Genomic DNA, 26,543 nt, shown 5'->3' on the forward strand with positions numbered 1-26,543 from the left:
AACAGATGGAAAAAGAAGATTATATATATATATATATATGTATATATCATACACAATGGAATATTAGCTATAAAAATGAAATTCTGACATTTGCAAGAATGTGGGAGAGTAAAAGAGTATTATCTTTAGGGAAATAAGTCAGAGAAAGACCAATACTCTATGTTCTCAATTATATGTGGAATCTAAAACAAACAAATGAATACAGAAAAACAGAAACAGACTCACAGATATAGAGAACAAACAAGTGGTCACCAGCGAGCAAGAGGGCAAGAAAGGGGTAGGAGATTAAGAGGTATAACCTGCTATGTGGAAAATAAAGAAGCACTGGGAATATAGCTATTATTTTTTAATAACTTTAAGTGGGCTATAATTCAGAAAAATATGGAAGCACTATTTTGCACATCTGAAACTAATATTTTTAGTCAGATATACTTCAATTTGAACTTCCCTGGTGGTCAGATGGCATAGAATCTGCCTGCCATGCAGAAGACCTGGTTTCAATCCCTTGGCAGGGAGATACCCTGCAGAAGGGAATGGCTATCCAGTAATTTGAAAAGTAAAAATTTAACCCTAATTCTTTTAGAGAGTGTTTTGTTTTCAATAAAAATAATTCACTTCTTCCCCCTGTCCCCACAAAACCAAGCATACTTTATAAATGATGTTTCAACCATAAATCTGTGGAAACAAATAATTAATAAAATGTTTAACAAGTTTATAAGATGAATTCTTATATAAATGATTATTTGAGTGAAATACATAAATTTAAAAATTATATTCCTTGCGTTCCTGTCACGTACAGTGCCATTCATCTCTCAGTGATCCCTTTTGATATTTATTATTATCAGTAAATTCTGATCTAGTATTAGATAATAACAATGCCTTTAGTTTATAGTCATGAAATAGACCTTGAAAAAAGGACCCAGTGAAATATGTGTTTATTTGCTCATAATTCTAGAGTCCTTTTCCTGAACATATTTATTTCATGATCATAAACTGGTCTGTTTTTCAAGTTATTATTTGCTCAATCCTAGGAAGTTCAGCAGACTAAAATTGTTTTAATGTCTCCAACAGGTTCTATTGTACAGTATCAATACTACTGCTTTCTTCTTCTAAACCTGAGGGTTTCAAGAAACATTATTCTTCTTTGGGAAGTGTTGGGGCCCAGGATAGGCCACCCCCAAATGTACCTGGATGACATGTTGAATATTTTGAATGAAAGTTACTTAAGAAGTGGGCAATGAAAGAGAGACACTCTGATCTTCCTTTCTGTCTCCAGGAAAGCAGGAAATAAATCTCTCATGTGAAAGGGGCATTGCCCTCATCTGGAACTAAAAGGACACCCTTATCACCAGAGATAAGGAAATGGGGACAGGAAGCCTGAATCAACAAACCTTGTGACTTCTTTATTCAGTTCAGTTCAGTCGATCAGTCCCGTCCGACTTTGAGACTTCTTTATTGCTGCTGCTGCTGCTAAGTCGCTTCGGTCGTGTCCAACTCTGTGCGACCCCATAGACAGCAACCCACCAGGCTCCCCCGTCCCTGGGATTCTCCAGGCAAGAACACTGGAGTGGGTTGCCATTTCCTTCTCCAATGCATGAAAGTGAAAAGGGAAAGTGAATTCGCTCAGTCGTGTCCGACTGTTAGCGACCCCATAGACTGCAGCCCACCAGGCTCCTCCATCCTTGGGATTTTCCAGGCAAGAGTACTGAAGTGGGTTGCCATTGCCTTCTCCAGGTAGCTTGAGTACCAGGTAATTAAAAGGGAGTCAGGGCTTGTAACTGGAGTTATGTGAGACAGACCCAATGTATGTCCAAAATATGCCAGGGAATATGGTGAGAGAGGTTCTTAATATATTGGCACTTTAAAGGAAGGAAACATGTAATCTAGTTGGGCTGTAGCCAAAGATTTTATGGAGGAAGAAATATTTGGATTGGAATTAATAGGTAAACCAACTTTGAAAAATAATTTTTAAGTTATAAAAGTGCTGAAGAATGCTGTGTGGTTAGAATAAAAATTTTTTTATTTTTATAAATAAAAAAAAATTCTTAGCAACCATATGACTGCAGCCCACCAGGCTCCTCGATCCATGGGATTTTCCAGGCAAGAGTACTGGAGTGGACTTGTTCATTACCCCAAGCCACAACTCTGTTTAGATTCATCACTACTTTTGCACCTCAAACATTAGTTGCTTAGTCCTCTCAATTCCTCATAAAATTATTTCTTCATCCAAAAAGTATAAAAGCTGCCTGCTTTGGCCACATCTTATGTCCCATTTCTAGAAGCTCTCCATGCACACGAATTACATTTTCTTTTGCTTCTATTTATCTATCTTGTGTCAATTTTGTAATTAGTACAGTCACAAGAACTCAAAAGACATAGAAGGGGAATGTTCCCCCTTTGCAACAGAAGAACATCTAAGATTATGTCAAATTTCATTTGTGTTTATACAAAGTGACAAAGGAGGGGGAGAATTGTGACCAAAAGAGCATTAATATTCAACATATCATATCAGTCAGTCAGTCAGTTTAGTCGCTCAGTCATGTCCAACTCTTTGCGACCCCATGAATCACGGCTCTACAGGCTTCCCTGTCCATCACCAACTCCCGGAGTTCACTCAGACTCATGTCCATCAAGTCAGTGATGCCATCCAGCCATCTCATCCTCTGTCGTCCCCTTCTCCTCCTGCCCCCAATCCCTCCCAGCATCAGAGTCTTTTACAATGAGTCAACTCTTCGCATGAGGTGGCCAAAGTACTGGAATTTCAGCTTTAGCATCACTCCTTCCAAAGAAATCCCAGGGCTGATCTCCTTCAGAATGGACTGGTTGGATCTCCTTGCAGTCCAAGGGACTCTCAAGAGTCTTCTCCAACACATATACCAGGTGCTTTATCTAGTTTAATTCCTCTTTTATTGTTATTCAGTTGTGCCCAATCTCTTCACAAACTGATGAACTGCAGCACGCCAGGCTTCCTGTCCTTCACCATCTCCTAGAGTTTGCCCAAACTCATGTCCTTTAAGTCAGTGATGCCATCTAACCATCTCATTCTCTGTTGTCCCCTTCTCCTCCTGCCCTCAATTTTTCCTAGCATCGGGGTCTTTTCCAATGTGTCGGATCTTCCATCAGGTGGCCAAAGATTTGGACTTCAGCATCAGGGTTGATTTCCTTTAGGACTGACTGGTTTGATCTCCTTGCTGTCCAAGGGACTCTCAAGAGTCTTCTCCAGCACTGCAGTTTGAAGGCATCAGTTCTTTGGCACTCAGCCTTTTTATTGCCAATACATGACTACTGGAAAAACCATAGCTTTGATGGTATGGACCTTTGTAGGCAAAGTAATATCTGTGCTTTTTAATATGTTGTCTAGGTTTGTCATTATTTTCCTTCCAAAGAGCAAGCATCTTTTAATTTCATGTCTGCTGTCACCATCCACAGTGACTTTGGAGACCAAGAAAATAAAGTCTTTCACTGTTTCCCCATCTATCTGCCATAAATTAACCTTATTGTCAATTAATTTTCATAAACAATTCCATACATAATGCATTATTATTTCCAGTTTGTATCTAAATAAACTAAGAATATGAGAGGCTAACTAAAAACATGATAGATGACACAGCTAGAGAACAGTGTATCCAGGATTTAATCTAAAAAGCCAATGCTCTTGCAAACATATTATAATAATGAAGAGATGGGAATACCAGACCACCTGACCTGTCTCTTGAGAAATCTGTATGCATGTCAGGAAGCAACAGTTAGAACTGGACATGGAACAACAGACTGGTTCCAAATCGGGAAAGGAGTCCGCCAAGGCTGTATATTGTCACTGTGCTTATTTAACTTATATGCAGAGTACATTATGAGAAATGCTGGGCTGGATGAAGTACAAGCTGGAATCAAGATTGCCAGGAGAAATATCAATAACCTCAGACATGCACATGTACCACACTTATGGCAGAAAGTGAAGAAGATTTAAAGAGCCTCTTGATGAAAGTGAAAGAGGACAGTGAAAAAGTTGGCCTAAAGCTCAACATTCAGAAAACAAAGATCATGGCATCCATTCCCATCACTTGATGGCAAATAGACAGAAAAACAGTGGAAACTGGCAGACTTAATTTTGGGGGGCTCCAAAATCACTGCAGATGGTGACTGCAGCCATGAAATTAAGACACTTACTCCTTGGAAGAAATGTTATGACCAATCTAGACAGCATATTCAAAAGCAGACATTACTTTGCCAACAAAGGTCCGTCTAGTTAAGGCTATGGTTTTTCCAGTAGTCATGTATGGACATGAGAGTTGGACTATAAAGAAAGTTGAGTGCCGAAGAATTGATATTTTGAACTCTGGGGTTGAAAAAACTCTTAAGTCTCTTGGACTGTAAGGAGATCCAATCAGTTCATCCTAAAGGAAATCAGTCCTGAATATTCATTGGAAGGACTGATGCTGAAGCTGAAACTCCAATACTTTGGCCACTTGATGTGAAGAAGTGACTCATTTGAAAAGACACTGATGCTGGCATTGTAAATCAACTATGCTCCAATAAAAAAAGGGAATTAAAAAAAAAAGACACTGATGCTGGAAAAGATTGAAGGCGGGAGGAGAAGGGGATGACAGAGGATGAGATGGTTGGATGGCATCGCTGACTCAATGGACACGAGTTTGAGTAAACTCCGGGAGTTGGTGATAAGACAGGGAGGCCTGCCCTTCTGCATTCCAATGGGTCGCAAAGAGTTGGACATGACTGAGTGACTGAACTGAACTTGATTTATCCAGGACTAGTAAGTGAGAAGGAAATGGCAACCCATTCCAGTACTCTTGCCTGGAAAATTCCAGGGATGGAGGAGCCTGGTAGGCTACAGTCCATGGAATTGCAAAGAGTTGGACATGACTGAGCAACTTCACATCATCATCAGTAAGTGAGAGGGGCTTCCCAGATGGCTCAGTGGTAAAGAATCTGCGTGACAATGCAGAACACTCAGGAGATGTGGGCTTGATCCCTGTGTTGGGAAGATCCCTGGAGTAGGAAATGGCAACCCACTCCAGTATTCTTGCCTGAAGAATCCCATGGACAGAGGAGCCTTGTGGGCTACAGTCCATGGCTCACAAGTATTGGACATGACTGAGCATGTGTGATGTGAGAGAGAGAGAGAGAGAGAGAGAAAGCAATCTGACATCATTTCTTGAATGTCTTTTGGGCATCTCAAATTAGTGTATCTGAAAGCTAATGAGCTCTTAATAACATTTATTTCCCCCAAACTAGCCTTTCCTGCACTCTGTTAACATTATCCATCATGCTTTTGGTCAGGCCAATAACAAAGAAACTGATTCTTTCCTTTCCTCATACACTTCCCATTGGATCTAGCAGCAAATTTTGTGAACTCTGCCTCCAGATACTCATAAATATTGCTACACATATGATTTTCTAAAAACAAGTTAATACTTGACAAGGTAGCCAAGAATACTCAATAAGGAAATGATAGTGTCTTCAATAAATATACAGGGAAACTGGATAATCATATGCAGAAAATTAAGTTGGACCCCTGTCTTATACTATTCAGAAAAATTAACTCCACATGGGTTAAAGGTTTGAACATAAGACATGAAACTATAAAAACCATAGAAGAAAACATAGGAGCAAAGCTCTTTGACATTAGTCTCAGCAATAATTTTTTGGATATGACTCCAAAAGCATAAGCAACAAAAGCAAAAATTGCAAAGAGTAACTATATCAAAGTAAAACATCCTGCCCAGCAAGAAATAAACAAATTTTAAAAAATGAAAATCAAGAAAATGAAAAGATATCCCACAGAATGAGAGAAGATATTGACAATATTGACAAGAAGATATTGGCTGACAGGGGTTAATATCCAGAATACATAAAACACTCATATGACTTCAAAGACAAAAATTTTATGACATGCAGAATAGCTGAGTAGACATTTTTTCAATGAAGACATACAGGTGGCTAACAGGCACATAAAAAGATGCACAACATCACTTACCAACTGAGCTATAAGGGAGTCCCACTACTCATCAGGGAATTGCAAATCAAAACCACAATGATATATCACCTCATACCTGTTAGAATGGCTAACATCAAAAAGACCTAAGTTTCTTTATACAGGTGAATGGATAAAGAGGACATGGTGGTCTCTTAAACATCCGCTGGATCATAGAAAAAGCAAGAGAGTTCCAGAAAAAATCTATTTCTGCTTTATTGACTATGCCAAAGCCTTTAACTGAGTGGATCACAATAAACTGTGGGAAATTCTGAAAGAGATGGGAATACCAGACCACCTGATCTGCCTCTTGAGAAATCTGTATGCAGGTCAGGAAGCAACAGTTAGAACTGGACATGGAACAACAGACTGATTTCAAATAGGAAAAGGAGTACGTCAAGGCTGTATATTGTCACCCTGCTTATTTAACTTATATGCAGAGTACATCATGAGAAATGCTGGGCTGGAAGAAGCACAAACTGGAATCAAGATTGCTGGGAGAAATATCAATAACCTCAGATATGCAGATGACACCACCCTTATGGCAGAAAATGAGGAGGAACTCAAAAGCCTCTTGATGAAAGTGAAAGTGGAGAGTGAACAAGTTGGCTTAAAGCTCAACATTCAGAAAACGAAGATCATGGCATCCAGTCCCATCACTTTATGGGAAATAGATGGGGAAACAGTGGAAACAGTGTCAGACTTTATTTTTGGGGGTTCCAAAATCACTGCAGATGGTGACTGTAGCCATGAAATTAAAAGACACTTACTCCTTGGAAGGAAAGTCATGACCAACCTAGAAAGCATATTCAAAAGCAGAGACATTACTTTGCCAACAAAGGTCTGTCTAGTCAAGGCTATAGTTTTTCCTGTGGTCATGTATGGATGTGAGAGTTGGACTGTGAAGAAGGCTGAGCGCTGAAGAATTGATGCTTTTGAACTGTGGTTTGGAGAAGACTCTTGAGAGTCCCTTGGACTGCAAGGAGATCCAACCAGTCCATCCTAAAGGAGATCAGCCCTGGGATTTCTTTGGAAGGAATGATGCTAAAGTTTAAACTCCAGTACTTTGGCCACCTCATGAGAAGAGTTGACTCATTGGAAAATACTCTGATGCTGGGAGGGATTGAGGGCAGGAGGAGAAGGGGATGACGGAGGATGAGATGGCTGGATGGCATCACTGACTCGATGGATGTGGGTTTGGGTGAACTCCAGGAGTTGGTGATGGACAGGGAGGCCTGACGTGCTGCAATTCATGGGGTTGTAAAGAGTTGGACATGACTTAGTGACTTAACTGAACTGAAATATTATCCAACTACAGGAAAGGAAATAATTTCTGACAACATGGATGAAACTTGAGAGCATTATGCTAAGTGAGATAAGTCAGACAAAAAAAAAGACATATACTGTGTGATATCACTTCTTTTTGGAATCTAAAACAGTTGAACTCTAAGAAAAAGAAAATTGAATGGTGGTTACCAGGGGCTAGGAAATGGGGGAAATGGAGAGAAGTTGATCAAAGGGTATAAACTTGCAGTTAGAAGATAAGTTCTGGGGAAGCTAACACATTGTAAATAAACTATTCTTCAAAAAAAAAAAAATTCTGGGAGTCTAAGGTACTGCATAGTGATTATAGTCAATGATTCTGTATTATATACTTAAAAGTTACAAAAAGACTAGATTTTAAGTGATGCCATATATATTATATAAATATATATATAAATATAAATATATATATATATATATATATATATATATATATATATATATATAATGTGTGTGTGCATGCACATGCATGTGGGCGTGTATGCCCTCCACGTGTTACTCCAGGATTTATGAGCTAAGTCTAAGGTAAAGACCAGAGACAGCTTTGGTGCCAACAGAGCCTAGGTGGGCTGGGTTAAAAATTCCTTTGCATGTTGTTAAAATGACAAGAGGAGTACCTTTGTTTCTACTTCTTGAATAGAGATGAGAGGCTGCTTCAGGAGAGGGCCTAAGAAGATGATCCAAATAGAGTATCTGAAAGGAAGCACAGAGAAGATCCTAAAAAGTCAATGAAGGGACAAAAGGAAGAGGATGAAGCTTCAGGATACATATCCTCTTGTGCTAAGAAGGAAAGCTACAATGGAAAGCAGTGACTTTGGCCAGTGCATCTATATTAATACAACATTGTTTATACAGTACGGTGAGAGTCTTTAATGAGGAATCAGTGATGTCTAAAAGAGTGAGTTTTCAATGGAAACAGGTGTTCTAGATGGTAAAATTTGTCATTTACCTTTCAAATATCTTGAAACAATCTTGTATACAAATCCTGATATATCGAGAGAAGAAAATTCACTCAATTTAAAGGTGTGTATGTGTCTGTGCATGCAGCGGAAACATATTGGTTTGGGTATGTATTTATATGTATTAAGATTGCTTATATATTGTGGGTATGCAGTGTTAGATATATGTCATTAAAGATTATAACAATCATTCTTCCTTTTCCCATCCCATCTCAGGAAATTCCCTGTTGGTCCAGTGGATAGAACTCTGCTTCCACTGCAGAAGGCATTGGTTTGATCCCTGCTTAGGGAACTAAGATCCCATAGCTGAAGCAATGTGGCCAAAAAAAAAAAAAAGCCCAACTCAAAATTTAACTTAAAGGTAATCTCTACCCTCTCTGAGTATGCATATCAATTCTTCACACATCTCTTACAGTAATTACTATGTTCTTGATCAGTCACTCAATTGTGTCCAACTCTTTGTGACCCCATTTACTGCAGCATGCCAGGGTTTCTTGTCCTTCACTATCTACCTGAGTTTGCTCAAATTCATGTCCACTGAGTCAGTGATGCCATCCAGTCATCTCATCCTTTGTCATCCCCTTCTCCTCCTGCCTTCAATCTTTCCCAGCACCAGGGTCTTTTCTTTTTTTTTTTTAATTTTATTTTATTTTTAAACTTTACATAACTGTATTAGTTTTGCCAAATATCAATAGGTCAGCTCTTCGCGTCAGGTGGCCAAAGTATTGGAGCTTCAGCTTCAGCATCAGTCCTTCCAATGATTATTCAAGATTGATTTCCATTAGGATTGACTGGTTTGATCTCCTTGCAGTCCAAGGAACTCTCAAGAGTCTTCTCCATCACAGTTTAAAAGCATCAATTCTTTGGCACTCAGCCTTCTTTATGTTCCAATTCTCACATCTATACACGACTATGGAAAAACCATAGCTTTGACTATACTATGTAGGCAAAGCAATTACTATGCTGCATTATAATTGTTTGTTACAGGTCTTACTCTGTCACTAAAATGTTACTATTTAAGAGGAAGAATTTGATCTCCAGGGCCTAGCAAAATGCCTGCCTCATAATAAGCAATGAATAAATTATGAATTAATGAATGAGTACATACTGTTTTCAGAAATATAAAATTTATATGGAAGTTTTATTTGGAAAGCCTGACATGCATAGGAAAAAATACCTGTATCCATCAAAACGAAGTTTGATGAACTGTCAACAGCATAGCCTTACAATTTGTGGAGTGGGTTCCACAGAAACCATCCTTGTGAGGCAGCAGATGATTTAAATTTAACATTAATGAAATGTGCAGATAATTCTAAACAAGAAAAAAAGTAAACAGGAGAGATGACTAACTTGTTGAATGACAAGCGTGGGAAGATTGGCAGATATAATGAAATGAGATTTAACATGAATACTGCAGGATAATTTACCTTGGGAAAAATCAGCAGCAGCCGAGATATAAAATGAAAACCCATTCTCCCTTTGTAAATAAATAATGTTTAAAAAGATTTTGGTTATAGTGGATAATAGCTTGTATATGAGCTTACTTTGTAATGCTTTTGCTAAACAGCCAACTGCGTTCTCAGGAGGATGAATGTAATGGATCATTTCAACTACACCACACACACAAAGAAGAGAAAGTGCCTTTAGAAGCCTTAGGAATCACCTTGATTCTACTGTCTGTAATTGGAACACTTTCAATAGAGAAAGAGCACCTTAACGTTTAAGGAAAAAGCAATAAACATCATGAAATGAATCAGAGCCCATTTAATTTGGAAAACCTCGAAAGGGCTCCAAGTGAAGGTCACTCTGCCCAGTTCAATGCAATCAGCCTCCAGCTGCCAGACAACAATAAGATGAATTATTGCCAGCATATATTGGGTGCTTACCCTGGGCCAGGTTCTGCCAAGTACTTCAAAAGCATTATTGCACTTCATTCGCCCAGCAGAGCCATGTCATTGCTGCTTGACTGTATCCATTCTACAGATAAGCAAACTGAGGCTCTGAGACATCAGGGAAATTGAATATAGTCATACAGCAACGGAGTGAGAGCATCATGGTTAATATGCTGGCCTCACGGAATCCAAGACTATGCTTTTTTCTACTCTGGTGTATTTTCAGCATGGTGATATGCTAATTACAAAACTGTAAGTCCCTGGTCCTCTGCCTGATTTCCAAGGTCCTCCATTGGAAAGGAGATCATTTTCTCTCTCTTCTATGCTCATCTCTTTCAGCTCCTAAAACATTACTCTCCCTTGAATTCAGAACTTCTGACAAATTATGTTCAATCCTCTCTGTACACATTTCCTACGGTATAAAGAGTTGGACACGACTTAGCAACTAACCTACCACCACCATTATGACCTAGTCTGGAAAATCTCTCTCCACTCAGCCAGTGCTTCCTCTCCTCTTTATCAGGGTCCAACCCTCTCAGGAAACTTTTCATAGATTACATTCTGGTTTTGAAGTTATCTTCAATTGTTCCACACACACATTCACACTTGTTTCACTATCACCAATATTAACCTTCACTGTCTTTGCCTAAAAAGGTGCTGGGCTATGAATCAGATAAAGAGGTGGCATTCATAAGTTCTATTTGGTTGTTCAAAAGGGAGACAGTAAGAGAGATAGGGAAGATTTATGAATAACCTCCAAAGTTTTGACATCCAAAGAGAATGGTATTATTCAAAGGAAAGAAACTGTGATGTTTATCTTGGTGGTTCAAACTGAGTGAAGACTAACTTTTCATGAAGAGAGAAGAATTAGATATAGGCCATCTTTAAGAAAATGCACTGACATTTGATGCTCAGAAATTATCCACTTAAACTCTCAGTGACAGTGCTGAGAGAGCACTGTTCTGCCAGACTAGAGTCCTGGGTTATCAAAGTTGCCCATCTGTTTCTGGTTCTGTGGGGTAAAGCTCTGGGTGTTATACTCTGAAATTTATTCTGACTCCAACATCTGGAATGTGAGATATCAGATTGTGAAAAGGGCATGAAGACTGAATAAATTAAAATGTAATGACCCTCAGTTCTGAAAGTATGTCTACTTGGAGGACAGCCTGCTCCTGTGAGTAATCCAAGAGCTTAAAAGCAGTGGAATGTTAGTGCCTTTTACCACTGTAACCATGGCAAGAAAAGCGATGATGAAGCCATCAGCCATCCTATACCACACACATTTCATTGCCATTGAAAAATGTCCTACATCTGTGTCTTAATGCTGGCATCTGCTTCAAATTACCCTCCGATGAGCTCTACAGCTCCTGCCTAATTGGACACAATCAGAATGATATGGCTGTTATTGCTGAGCTTCTAGTTGCCCTTTATGCAACAGCCTGGGCTGTTGATGAATCCTCACATGCAAGAGCCTTGCCTTTATCAGTAATTCTAAATAAAAGCCGTATATATCTGCAACATGTTCAAATATCTTTACTATCAAATAATTAGTTCTTAATAAATTTCTTATTCTTTTTTTTAATCTGACATTTTAAAAAATTATTTTTAATTGGAGATAGTTGCTTTACAATATTGTGTTGATTTTTGCCATATATCAATGTGAATCAACTATAGGTATAGGCTTGCCCCCTTCCTCTTGAACCTCCCTCCCATCTCCCGCCCCATCTTATTGTCTTTTCACTGAAAAATGTTAAAACCCACTACTCAGAAGCAGTTGTAAAAAAAGCAAATAGGAATTATGTTCACCCAGACTGCCAAAAAGTCAGTTTTAGAGAGAATAGAAGTCTTTATATATATATATGTATGAGATGGAGCATCAAGCAAGTAAAATGGTTTTCTCAAGGTCAAATATTAAGCTAGTGGCAGAATCAAGACAAGGACCCAGATTCTCCTTTAGCACAGGAAAAAATTCTTCTCTTTAGCATTGCTGCTCCCTGAGTTTTTACTATTATCACTTAAGATGCATTTTCAGAGTCAACACAGCAAAAAGGGAAGCTGAGTCCATGCAATACCTTTCCTTTCTTCTTGACACAATATAAGATGAAAGATATCAGGGACATTTGTTATCACAAAACACAAGAGTGAAGTTACATGGCCTTGAGAAAGTGATAGAGAATTGAAGCATGAAAGCCAGGAGTAAAGTCTGTCTTGAATTTAATATATGACAAGTCCAAGGAAAGTTGGCATACTGCAGAATTCTTCTAAGATGGGCCTCACCAATAGATGCTAGCAGAGTATGAACCATTAGGAGAGTGTTTCAGGATTAATGATGCTCCATCTTGAAAGGAAGTCAAGAAGATATTTCCAAAGTATAATTTATTAAAATTGCTTACATTATGAAAAGTAGGGAAGGCTATATTATATAGCAAATCCATTTCAACACTGTTCTTAAATTTTGCAGTAAAAACAGTGAAATTTTATCTTTACAGATATTTCTTAAAATGTAGAGTCCATAAGTTATGAGTAATATGAACACATTTCATAATAAAATTATGTATTTCTGTGCAGTAAATAAAGTGCTGGATTTCATATCTTGGTGAAGAACATCACCATCAACTCAAGTTCCCAAGTGAGAATATTAAATCATCTTCATCTTCTCTCAGGCCCTCAATTCTCAATCTCTCTTTAAATCTTACTGATTCTAGCTTTGATATATGTTTGTCCCACTTGTCTGCTCATTGCCTAGGCTTCACCTCAACTTCATTTCATCCAAAGATTGAACAATTAACTAAAAAAGCGGCCAAATGGGTTTCACTCCCTCCACCCTGTTTTCCCTACCTTTCAGTTCATCCTCCACTTGGCATCAGTAATGTATTTTTCAAATACAAAGTTGTCTATGTTATGTCTCTGAATAAGAACCTTCAATAACATCCTTTTACTCACATGCTAAAATTCAAAATCCTTTGAATGACCATCAAGTTATGGCCATGACCAAGCCTTCTAACTTCACATCCAGGCTCTTTTCTTTATATGGCTTATCCCTAACCTGCACTGAATTCTCTGCTCTACTCAAAATCACTCATATTTTTGCTAATTATTTTTCTACTAATTGAATTTGGTAGTTTTTCTTATTCACCTGATAAATGTTTAATCATCCTTAATGAACTGGCTTAAATGTCAACTCTTCTGTAAAGTTTCTCTGATTCTTCAGAGCATAAAAATCTGAATTCTTCACTCTTCTTTACATATACCTACTACCACTCTTACCATGTTGAATTGTTTCCTTTTTCTTATTTGTTTTTAAGGATTCCTGGCAGGCAGGTATGAGGTTTACTTGCCTTTTTATTCCAAGAATCCAGCACAAGGTAGATGCTTACATTTCACAGTAATTGATGAATTTGTTTGCTTAATATATTGTCATTTTAATAGTCACAATGATTGCTCAGTCTTTACAAAATGTTACTTCTTCATAATATCAAGTCTATGATGAATTTTTCATCGCGATATCACATATAGTAGAAATTTCCAGGAGAATAAGAACAAAGAAATGGTGCTCTGGCAATCATGGTGGTCATTGATAACACTTCACCAACCAGTTACAGTAAAATTGATGAGAAAATTAGAGGTTTGAGGAATAAAATGAACACAGAAATAAGTAATATTTTTAGCATTTTGTAAGACTTCTCTGCTTTACATACATTATTACATAAACTCTGTAGAGTGGAGAGCCCTCGTAAGGAGGTGATGGCTTTAGGTACATATAACTATATGCCAAAATTATCAAATCCTACTTCTAAATAGGTGCAGTTAATTACAGTCTCAATAAAGCTGCTCAAACAAAAACATCTGAGAAACTTTCCACTATCCCCATTTAGTGGATTTAAGGGTATTAAGGCACAGAGAGATTAAGGAAGGTACTTGAGTTCAAGCTGTCAGTCAGCTTGGAATGAGCATGGAATGAGCAATCAGATTAGCATGGAAGCCAACTGCTCTGACTTTAGAACCTTTGCAGGGCTGCTTTATTTTGACATAACAGAAACTCCTCACTTACTCTTTAAGTCCTGCTAAGAAAGAAAGGTAGGGCTGCACAGGAAGGGAGCTGGAGAAACTCAACAGATTTAAGCAAAGATTTGTTTTTCTTTCAAGTAAATTTTTCACCTATTTGGGATCAGAGATAGAGAGGAAATTCTTAGGATAAAACTGACAGAACAAAAGACATTTAAGGGCTTTGTTTTAATATTATTTTATATTTAATTACCTAAATATAACTTTAAAGCATACTATTATCAACCCTAAGCAAAAAAGAGCCAATTACCACTCATGCCTCTGGCAACATGTCAGTTGCTGCTAACTGCTGCTAAGTCGCTTCAGTCGTGTCCGACTCTGTGCAACCCCATAGAAGGCAGCCCACCGGGCTCCCCCGTCCTTGGGATTCTCCAGGCAAGAACACTAGAGTGGGTTGCCATTGCCTTCTCCAAGGCATGAAAGTGAAAAGTGAAAGTGAAGTCGCTCAGTCGTGCCCGACTCTTAGCGACCCCATGGACTGCAGCCTACCAGGTTCCTCCATCCATGGGATTTTCCAGGCAAGAGTACTGGAGTGGGGTGCCATTGTCAATAGCAAATGAAAATAAAGAGAAGTCCCAGTGCAAGAAAGGGCCGATGATTGAATAGGACACCTTCATCCCATTTTTTTAAGGTCAAGAGCTGAATAAGCAGCTGCTGACAACAGAACCTGCTTTGTAGGCAGAGGGACATATTTGAAAATGAACTGATCCCATAGGGTAGAGAGTGGGTAAAGATGGACAATCCTTTGATCTTCACTTTTTGAGAAAAAATTGTGAAAGTGTTTCTATGAAGTACAGAGGAATTCATCTTATATGGAGGCTAGACTCTAAACTCAGCACACAGGGTAAGGCTACTCTTAAAAGATGTCACTTAAATTGTGCACTGATATCGTTCAAGTGATATTATGAACCCAATCTTGTAAGTAATTACGAGATGAATAAACTTTTGAGAGCCAAATAAAGGAAGGTCTAAGTGCAGAATCTTGAGCATTTAAACTGCTCTTTCAGGTAACTACCAAAGGTCTAGCAAAAAATTAGGAAGAGGTGGAAAATTCAAAACATTTCTGCTTGACTAAAGGATGTACTCCTCTCATTTTTATTTTGTTTCTCTTACCTTGATACTTACATTTTGTGACTTAAATAATATGGTTGTCATTTCAAAATTAACTTGTAATGAGCATCTACATGTCATAATTAGCTTACAAAGTTTGTAAAATATGCAGTACATTAAATAAATATGTGGAGAACAATACAGACTGCAGAAAGGATGTATGTAACCACTGTAATCACTTCAAATGTCTAAATGGGAGACTAAAACTATACGTCACAGGATTGGGAAACACTGAATGTCTTTCTTGTTCATAAAGCCTCAGGACATTACTTCAATATTTATGAGCTCAAGATCAGTGATTATTGCAATGTGCCATTCTCTCCCATGTGGAGTAATTGTTGGCATAAATCATTTTTATAAAATTGATGTAATTGTATTTTCATCTTTCTACATGATATATATGTATATGTATGTCTATTTAAAATATAATTACATACCATATATTCCATTTCAACAACAGTGGAAAATTTGCTTCTTGCAAAATAATAGAAAGATAGAATAACATATATCCACTTATTAATAAAGCCTCATATTCTGCTACGTGTACATATATAAGTATTATTACATCTCATAAGGTAGCTGATTTCATAAAAAAAGAATTTTTATGTTTTCTTTCTCAACATTTGTTATCATAATTATGAACTACAGTTTGTTGTTGTTGTTTAGTTGCTAAGTCATGTCTGACTCTTTGTAACCCCATGCACAGTGTGCAAGGCTCCTCTGTTCTCCACTATCTCCTGGAATTTGCTCAAGTTCATGTCCATAAATATGTCCAAATAGGTTTATTATTAAATGTTTTCAGTATACATCAGATCAGATCAGATCAGTCGCTCAGTCGTGTCCGACTCTTTGAGACCCCATGAATCGCAGCACGCCAGGCCTCCCTGTCCATCACCAACTCCCGGAGTTCACCCAAACTCACGTCCATGGAGTCAGTGATGCCATCCAGCCATCTCATCCTCTGTCGTCCCCTTCTCCTCTTGCCCCCAATCCCTCCCAGCATCAGAGTCTTTTCCAATGAGTCAACTCTTTGCGTGAGGTGGCCAAAGTACTGGAGTTTCAGCTTTAGCATCATTCCTTCCAAAGAAATCCCAGGGCTGATCTCCTTCAAAATGGACTGGTTGGATCTCCTTGCAGTCCAAGGGACTCTCAAGAGTCTTCTCTGAACCACAGTTCAAAAGCATCAATTCTTCGGTGCTCAGCCTTCTTCACAGTCCAACTCTCACATCCATATGTGACCACAGGAAAAACCATAGCCTTGACTAGACGAACCTTTGTTGGCAAAGTAATGTCTCTGCTTTTGAATATGCTGTCTAGGTTGGTCATAACTTTCCCTCCAAGGAGTAAGTGTCTTTTAATTTCATGGCTGCAGTCAGCATCTGCATTGATTTTGGAGCCCAGAAAAATAAAGTCTGACACTGTTTCCACTGTTTCCCCACATACTACTTAGTAAAATTATTTACCCTGAGTGTAACTCTAAGTGACCTTATATTACTATTGAGTAATAATCCATATTATTACTCAAAATAGATAGTGCCTAAGTTAACCACAATAATATTCAATATTGAGGATTTGGGAGTATTTATACTGAGAAACACAGTGAATGAAGTCAATATTTCTTATAAAATACATTTCAAGGGGGGGTGCTCAACATAATTTTGAATTGGAGAAGTGACATGACTTTGATATACTCCTCTATTTCCAATATCTCTTTTACAGACTGCATTTTACTTAGCACAACCCTAATTTTCATACAATTCATGCACTTAAACATTGTACTACAAATAATGCTGCTGCTGCTAAGTCACTTCAGTTGTGTTCAACTGTGCGACCCCATAGACAGCAGCCCACTGGGCTCCTCTGTCCCTGGGATTTTCCAGGCAGAACACTGGAGTGGGTTGCCATTTCCTTCCCCAATGTGTGCATGCAAAGTCGTTTCAGTCATGTCTGACTCTGTGCGACCCCATGACAGCAGCTCACCAGGCTCCTCTGTCCACTGGATTCTCCAGGCAAGAACATTGAATTGGGTTGCCATTTCCTTCTCCAACGCATGAAAGTGAAAAGTGAAAGTGACGTTGCTCAGTCATGTCCGACTCTTAGTGACCCCATGGACTGCAGCCCACCAGGCTCCTCCATCCATGGGATTTTTCCAGGCAGGAGTACTGGAGTGGGGACATTACATGGGCATGACTGGTTAAATCACAGGACACTGGTGACTGAACTCAATCTCCAGCTCCTCTCCCTTCCTTGGGGATGGGCATGGGACTGAAAGTTTCCACCCCCTAAAGACATGGTGGGCTCTACTGGAAAATTATAAGTTCACTCAAATTCTTACTTTTCTCAACAGGGGAAAAGAAGTCAGGAAGACCACATTATGTCTTTTCGGTGTATCGTCTCCTGCCAGCCCAGCTCCTTCTCTTGAGAGCCCTTCAGTGTTGTTAGAGGAAATGTCTTCCTACTTCAGAACTCATCTTCACCCTCTCCCTCTCACAACATCATTCATTCTTCACCCTCACTAATCATTACAATAATCACCTCAACCACTTCATTCTAATCTTATTGCTACTTTCTGTATCATCTGGATGCTGTCCCTTCTTGCAATAGTGTTCTAACAGGGTTTTCTGCCCAGTCTTCCTCCCATGCCAATTTAAACCACTCTTGGATCAACTTTTTAAAAGCACAGTTCCAACTAGCTCATGAAAAACATGGATTATGTTTCCTATTGTTCTTCCCATTACAGGCATAAAAAAGTAGAAATACCATGACCATATTCTCTTACCAAGGGTCCTAATAGAACTTAGGAGAATAATATAAAAGGCCATTATATATTTTTAAATGAAAATCACAAGTTATAAAATATTTTCATGTGTATGATGAAAACAATATTTTTAAAGGTTTAATTTGAAGTGTTTGCCTTTCAGTGGAAGGGATAAACCAACACTTTTATTGTCTAATATGTGTGTGTGTGTGTATATTTCTACACATACATGCATGTGTGTATATATATATATATCTTCAGACATAAATATATATATGTACAATGTTTGAATTCAATTATGTTTAAAAACATTAATCTCATACAGAAAATAAAAACTGATTTAGAGGTTAAAATTCCTATTAAATAGTTCCTTGTTTAACATAAAATTAAAATTACCAATGATATAATATTTAGAAAAAAACAGGGTTAGACATAAGGGAGTTTAGATGTAAAAAACACTTGACACAGAACAAATTGTGTGTGTGTGTGTGTGTGTATGTCGCTCAGTCAAGTCTGACTCTTTGCAGCCCATGGATTGTAGCTTGCCAGGCTCCTCTGTTCATGGAATTCTCCAGGCAAGAATACTGGAGTGGGTAGCCATTCCCTTCTCCAGGAAAATTTATATATATGTGTATATAGTTATATATACATATAATTTATATGCATATTGATATTATATCATGTACTTACATATTATGTATATGCTAAGTCACTTCAGTCGTGTCCGACTCTGTGCAACCCCATGGATTGCAGCCTAACAGGCTCCCCCGTCCCTGAGATTCTCCAGGCAAGAACACTGGAGTGGGTTGACATTTCCTTCTCCAAATATGTATATATATATAAATATATACATATAAATACCTTCAACATTAACACTTCCCCAAAAAGAGTGAAAAGTGTTCGACAGACCTGAAGACTGTTCAAGTAGCCCAGTAGTTCACTGAGGATTGATTTCAAACTGTGGCACTGAAGATAAAGAAGTAGATAGATCTGAATTCTATATCTTAGAGGTAAAGCTGATGGGACATGGAGATAAATTGAGAGGTATGCCACAGTACTGTCAAGAGAGAAGTCAAAGTTTACTCCTCAATTTATAACACAAAAAACAGGGTGGATAGAATTGCTATTTATTGAGAAGGGAAATACTGGGGAAGTAACAATAAGAGAGAAGTTAAAGGGTTAAGATGTCTTTGAGACCTCCCAGTGAAAATGTCAGGAACATAGTTTAATCTGTGTGTCTGGGGATGAGAAGAGAGATCAGAAATAGAAATAAATGTGAGAGCAGTCACATCTAGATTGTATTAAAACCCTGCTAGCAAAAGCAATAAACTAGGAAACGTGTCTAGATTAAGGAGTGAGGAGGCTACCATTAAGATTTGGTAGAGGAAAACAGCCAGTAAAGAAAACAGAAATTGAAAAGTCAAGTAAGTGGAAAAAATTAGGATAGCATTCTATCTCAGAAATGAAGAGGGAAGAGGACACTTTTTTCTTTCTCTTTTTTCTTTTCTTTATAGAAGGAAGGCGACTGTATCCAGTGTTGCTGAGTAGAGTGAGATAAGGATTAAAAGATAATCATTAAGAGTTTTAACAGGGTAGAAAATCCTGAAAGTCCTAACCCCAAAGATCACCTAGAAATGCTGCATAAATACAATATACAATGAGTTCAGAAGAAAGTAAGTGAAATACTAAGGACAAAAATAACAAGGATGAAGATGCAAACCAGAATAGAAGATGGGTACTTAAACCATTATACCAACCTATACAAGGCAGCTGCTGCTGCTGCTACTGCTGCTGCTAAGTCGCTTCAGTCGTGTCCGACTCTGTGCGACCCCATAGACGGCAGCCCACCAGGCTCCACCATCCCTGGCATTCTCCAGGCAAGAACACTGGAGTGGGTTGCCATTTCCTTCTCCAATGCATGAAAGTGAAAAGTGAAAGTGAAGTCGCTCAGTCGTGCCCGACTCTTAGCGACCCCATGGACTGCAGCCTACCAGGCTCCTCTGTCCATGGGATTTGCCAGGCAAGAGTACTGGTGTGGGGTGCCATTGCCTTCTTCATACAAGGCAGCTAGAGGTAGACAAATACTTTACATCACTTATATTTGTAATCTAAAAAAGCTGGACTCACAGAAACAGAGAGCAGAATGGTGGCTGCTAACACCTGGGAGTGAGGAAAATGGGGAGTGATCAGTCAAAGAGTACAGACTCCTCATCAGATGAAAACATTCTGGGGATCTAATGTTTAGCATGATGGCTGTGGTTAATGACACTGTATTACATACTTAAACCTTGCTAACAGCATATATCTTAAATTGAAAAAAAAGAAATGATAATTATGCAAGGTAATGGAAGTGTTCTAAGTAACACTTTGTGGTAATCATTTTGCAATATCTAAGTGTATAAATCATCACATTGTACGCCTTCAACTTACACAATGTAATATGCTAATTATATCAATAAAGCTGGACAAAACCAAAATAATTCCCTAAAAAAGAGGAAAAAATATAAATTGGTCTGATAATGATTAATGTGCTGGCTTTCTTCATTCTCTTCTGTTTTCCATGTTCCAATTGTTTTCCCTATTGCTTCTCTATGAAAAGTGTTACTGAAAAAATAAATAAAAAGAGGGTAAGCAATGAATTTTATGATGTATACTTGAGCATACAGTAAATACAGACTTTACCACTGTCCTCCCAAGAGAGATGCTTGAGATGCTTTTTTCAAAATTTATGGAGTTCCTTATATCTGCTTTGCAGTTTCTAGACCCAAAGCTGCCTTTCTTTAAAACAGACAAACTATCACATAATTTTTCTGACTTTTGAAAATTATCCTTGCCTTACTGTCTTTATATTTAGATGAGCTTGTATATTCACAGACAACTTAGTATTTTACATATATATATATATTTAATTTCTAAAACTAAAAGCAGAAGAATCTGCTTAAACATTTCAATCTGATGGAATTATAGATGACCCTACTTGTACTAACTCTTCTCCCTAATAACAAAAATTACAGCTCTTTTTCAAAGTATTAGGTCTTTTCCTTCTGTTGAGTTGTCTGAAACAATGAAGTTAAGTAGGACGCTGGAACATTTTGGTTAGACAAATAATACATGAAAGAATAAGAGACACTAAATCAGTTTTAAGAGTTGTTACGATGACTTGGGCAACTAGCAAAAACTTTGTTCCCCAAGGATATTTCAGGATGCATGTAAACAGTGCATTTTGATTCTTAAATACAAGTCAAAGAAATTGTTAAACACACACAAGCATGTGTGCACACACACACAAACATATCCCAAAACTCATAAATGCCATGAGCTAAAGTAATCAACTGCCTTTAGAATCTAAATCATCAAAAGTTTCAAGTCATCATGTGTGGGATTATCTCTGGTGTACAGTCCCTTCTTGATGCGCTTTTGGAACCATTCACAATAAACTCTTCAGAATCACTCGCAAGACCTTCACCTCATTGCACAACTCTTCTGATTTAACGTCCTGAATCATCAGTCAAATTGTCCAAGACTTGAAAATCAGCAAAAGACAACATTCAAGATTGCCTAGCAGACCCTCTATGTCTGATCTTATGGGGCAAAGAGGTTGGGAATCTCTGATGACTTGCTGTTGATTAGGCTATTTTTACAGCTCCTCATAGTTAGAAGCTAAGTGACAGAAAACTGATGGCAATGCAGATGATTCCTGTTCACAGAAATACAAATACATTTTTTTCTAGAATACAAATCTCTGTAAGCCAAATTCTCAACAGTTTTAATTTGATCGTTCCCTTGTAAAGTAATGGGTTCGTAAGCCTTTGACATGTTTATTTTATATTTGCATGGGAGTCATGTTTTTAACTTTTTTGAAAAATTATATGCCATCAGTCCAATCACCCTCTTTGGCAGAAGATATTGAGACCTCACACATGGAACACTAATGAAAAATGCAGCATCAAGTCTCCTGTGCATTTGGTTTTGACAATATGGCTAGAATTTCAAGTGCATCTATGGAATCTTCTAGGTTTCAAGTATCAAAAACAGATTGAGTTTAATCTCAGTGACTGAAATTTTTATTGCAAGGAGCTTCGCTGTAAGTGAAGGGAAGAGAATAAGAAAGCAAAAAATTATTTCATCCATTGTATATTCAGGGCTCATGAAAACTTCATAATTATCAAGAACTGAGAGATCACTTGACATAACATATATCATATCTCTTCTTATCCAACTGAGATTTCACTGGAGTGATTCATTAATCAGTTATCAACAGACAACATTAATTGAGCATTTAACTATCTTCTGGCACTTTAATAAGCACTTTCATATATAATCTCTCAACAACAGTTTGAAGTAGATACTGTATCATAATCATTTTAAAGATAAGGACATTAAGGTTTCCTACATTTAAGTTCCCTGCCCCACCATCACAAAATCCTTTTAAGTTGGACAGCTGGAAATCAAACTTCAGCTATTTAGAGCTAAAGCTTTAGCCCTAGAAATTCTGTTTTTTCTTCCTTCCTCTCTTCTTTACTTTTTCTGCTTTACTCTTTTTTCTATTTTATGAGAGTGGCAATGTTGAACTTTACCTGGGCCCTGCTGCTGCTGCTAAGTCGCTTCAGTTGTGTCCGACTCTGTGCGACCCCATAGACATCAGCCCACCAGACTCCCCTGCCCCTGGGATTCTCCAGGCAAGAACACTGGAGTGGGTTGCCATTTCCTTCTCCAATGCATGAAAGTGAAAAGTGAAAGTGAAGTCGCTCTGTTGTATCTGACTTTTAGTGACCCCATGGACCGCAGCCTACCAGGCTCCTCTATTCATGGGATTTTCCAGGCAAGAGTTCTGGAGTGGGGTGCCATTGCTCCCAGAAAACAACAACAATTTTAGATATACCCTACTGCTTTGTGTTTCAAGAAATGGTTTACTGCAAAGAACTATACGTCACCATAAACTCACTCACTGTCCTCTTTCTCATACTCTTATAAGACTTGTAGATTTATTCACTTCTGACAAGATCAAACACAGAACTTTTCCCTTTTGCTTTAAGCTGCTGATAAAGCCAGATACTGACCTTCCAATTTGCCCTCCTAAAACTGACATAAGAATTATTTGCCCCCTCTAATATGTGAACCATGAACTTCCAGATGTTCAAAGGCAGAGGAACCAGAGATCAAATTGCCAACATTGGCTGGATCATAGAAAAAGCAAGAGAGTTCCAGAAAAACATCTATTTCTGCTTTATTGACTATGCCAAAGCCTTTGACTGTATGGATCACAATAAACTGTGGAAAATTCTGAAGGAATTTCTTGAGAAACCTGTACACAGGTCTGGAAGCAACAGTTAGAACTGTACATGGAACAACAGACTGGTTCCAAATAGGAAAATGAGTATATCAAGGCTGTATATTGTCACCCTGCTTATTTAACTTATATGCAGAGTACATCATGAGAAATGCTGGACTGGAGGAAGCACAGGCTGGAATCAAGATTTCTGGGAGAAATATCAATAACCTCAGATATGCAGATGACACCACCCTTATGGCAGAAAGTGAAGAACTAAAGAGCCTCTTGATGAAAGTGAAAGAGGAGAGTGAAAAAGTTGGCTTGAAGCTCAGCATTCAGAAAACGAAGATCATGGCATCTGGTCCCATCACTTCATGGCAAAGAGTGGAAACAGTGGCTGACTTTATTTTTGTGGGCTCCAAAATCACTGCTGATGGTGATTGCAGCCATGAAATTAAAAGACGCTTACTCCTTGGAAGGAAAGTTATGACCAAACTAGACAGCATATTAAAAAGCAGAGACATTACTTTGTCAACAAAGGTCCATCTAGTCAAGGCTATGGTTTTTCCAGTGGTCATGTGTAGATATAACAGTTGGACTGTGAAGAAAGCTGAGCACTGAAGAATTGATGCTTTTGAACTGTGGTGTTGGAGAAGACTCTTGAGAGTCCCTTGGACTGCAAGGACATCCAACAAGTCTATCCTAAAGGAGATCAGGCCTGGCTGTTCATTGGAAGGACTGATGTTGAAGCTGAAACTCCAATACTTGGCCACCTGATGCAAAGAGCTGACTCATTTGAAAAGACCCTGATGCTGGGAAAGATTGAAGGCAGGAGGAGAAAGGGACAACAGAGGACGAGATGGTTGGATGGCATCACCGACTCAGTGGACATGGGTTTGGGTAGACTCCGGGAGTTGGTGATGGACAGGGAGGCCTGGCATGCTGTGGTTCATGGGTCACAAAGAGTCAGGCATGACTGAGCGACTGAACTGAATTGAAAACTAGCTGTGGTAGGCAAAATAATGACCTCTAAAGATATCCACATCCTAACTCCCAGACCCATGACTCTGTAGGTTACATGCAGAGGTGAATTATGGTTGAATACACAATTTTAGTTGCTAATAAAATCACCTTAAAATAGTGAGATTAACCTGGATTAACAGGGTGGGTGCAATATATAACATCTTTAAATGTGAAAGAGAGGTATAAAGGAGAAATAAATTGTGATGCTGGGGAAGACTCTTGAGAGTTCCTTGGACAGCAAGGTGATCAAACCAACCAATCCTAAGGAAATCAACCTTGAATATTCATTGGAAGGACTGATGTTGAAGCTCCAACATTTTGGCCACCTGATGCAAAGAACCGACTCATTGGCAAAAGCCCTGATGCTAGGAATGACTGAGGGCAAGAGGAAACGAGTGAGCCAGAGGATGAGATGATTGGATAGCATCACTGATTCAATGGACATGAATTTGAGCAAATTCCGGGAGATACTGGAGGACAGAGGACCCTGGTGTTCATGGGGTCGCAAAGAGTCAGACATGACTTGGTGACTTAATTACAACATTATAACTATGTACATTTGAGTCTGAATTTGTTCACCTATCTTCTCAAAATTGAATTCTGAATTATATCTTTTGTACCTAAAATTGACTTTGAGATTTCTCAGAGGTCCCCTGGAAAAAGTCACAAAGATTTGTTCTTTTACCTTCCAAAAAGAAAGATGCTAGATAAATAGGTCAACTTGATGTATTACTACTGGTGAGTTGCATGGGAAATCTTGCCAAAACAGAAAAGTTGGTTAGTCTTCTCTAAGTTACATTCATATGAATAAAATGCTATACATATTTCAGAACTTAGATGTTGTATGGAAAGTCTCTAGAGATTTGTCAAAGCCCTAGCCGTCAAGGTTATGTTTCTACTTATTAGAGTCCTGGTGTTGCTTTCCTGATATTACACAGAGGCAGTGTAGTGTTACTGGCCATAATATCAGATATTTTAAAACATTAACTTTGATGCAATTTTACCTATTTAATTAGTATGTGGTATCTTCTAGACTTGAGGGGCTTTCAAGTAAGGATTCACTTCAGATCTTTCTCCTTTGAAAATTACTTTAATAATTAACCACAGCCATATTGTTACATAAGTGCTCAGTCATTCAATTGTGTCTGACCCTTTGCCACCCCATGGACTTGCAGTCCCACCAGGCTCCTCTGTCTATGGAATTTTCCTGGCAAGAATACTGGAGCAGGTTGTCTTTTCCTACCCCAAGTGATCTTCTCAACCCAGGAATTGAACCCGTGTCTCCTGCGTCAGCAGGCAGGCTCTTTACCACAAGTGCCACCTGAGAAGCCCAACATATCTGTCACCCATAAACTGTCCCTGCGTCCCTTGGTAATCAATCTATTTTCCCCTCCACCCTCTTTCCCAGGCAACTAGTCATCTATTTTTTGTCACTATACATTATACTACATTGTCTACAATTTTACACTAATGGAATCATACACAACCTGTGATCTTTTCCCCCTGGTTTCCTTCTCAAAAGCTCTCTCTCTAATCTTATGACATTTTTCCCATTTGGCTCTGGTAAAGGACATTATGATATTTCTGTGGCAGTATTTACCAAAGCGTCGCTGCTTTCTAATTACCCAGGTACTGGCTGAAACCTGCTGATTCACCTCTCCCCGTAACTCTAATATCAGATAACCAGCAGCTTCGGCACATTCAAGTATGAGAGCTAGCTATGCTCCGTGTGCTCAGTCTTTCAGTCGTGCCTGACTCTCTGCGACCCCGTGGACTATAGCCTGCCAGGCTCCTCTCTCCATGGAATTTTCCAGGCAAGAATACCGGAGCCGGTTGTGGCTTCCTACTCCAGGAGATCCTCCCAAGCCAGAGATTGAATCCACGTCTCCTGTGTCTCCTGCATTGCAGGTGGATTTCTTACTACTGCACCACTGTCTTCTTTTGTCATCTACAGATTTTTTTTTTTTGTCTGTTTTGTTTCATTTTGATGCTTCTCTGAAATATTTTGTATTCAGCCACAAACCAGAAAGTATTGACTTTAACAAAAGACAAATGAAAAAACTATGCTAAGTAATCTTGGACACAGGCAACTGGTGGCATTGTTTAAACAACTTTGAAATCATAATGCTGAACTGAGTTACAATTTTCA

At 38.5% G+C, this 26,543-nt stretch overlaps 1 long non-coding RNA gene across 2 annotated transcripts in view; it reads right to left on the bottom strand.

Annotated features, from left to right (window-relative positions):
- The window catches only part of LOC129659300 (uncharacterized), a 264,145-nt gene that overhangs the window by 14,782 nt on the left and 222,820 nt on the right, over positions 1-26,543 (bottom strand). Inside the window, exon 4 of one of the 2 annotated variants that reach the window (XR_008717981.1) lies at positions 7,933-8,008. The exons of the other annotated variant lie outside the window; for it this stretch is intronic. This is a non-coding gene — a long non-coding RNA (uncharacterized LOC129659300). The remainder of the gene's footprint in view (positions 1-7,932; positions 8,009-26,543) is intronic. 2 annotated transcript variants of the gene reach the window in all.

This window comes from Bubalus kerabau, chromosome 1, assembly GCF_029407905.1.
Source record: "Bubalus kerabau isolate K-KA32 ecotype Philippines breed swamp buffalo chromosome 1, PCC_UOA_SB_1v2, whole genome shotgun sequence".
In the NCBI taxonomy this organism is placed as follows: domain Eukaryota; kingdom Metazoa; phylum Chordata; class Mammalia; order Artiodactyla; family Bovidae; genus Bubalus; species Bubalus kerabau.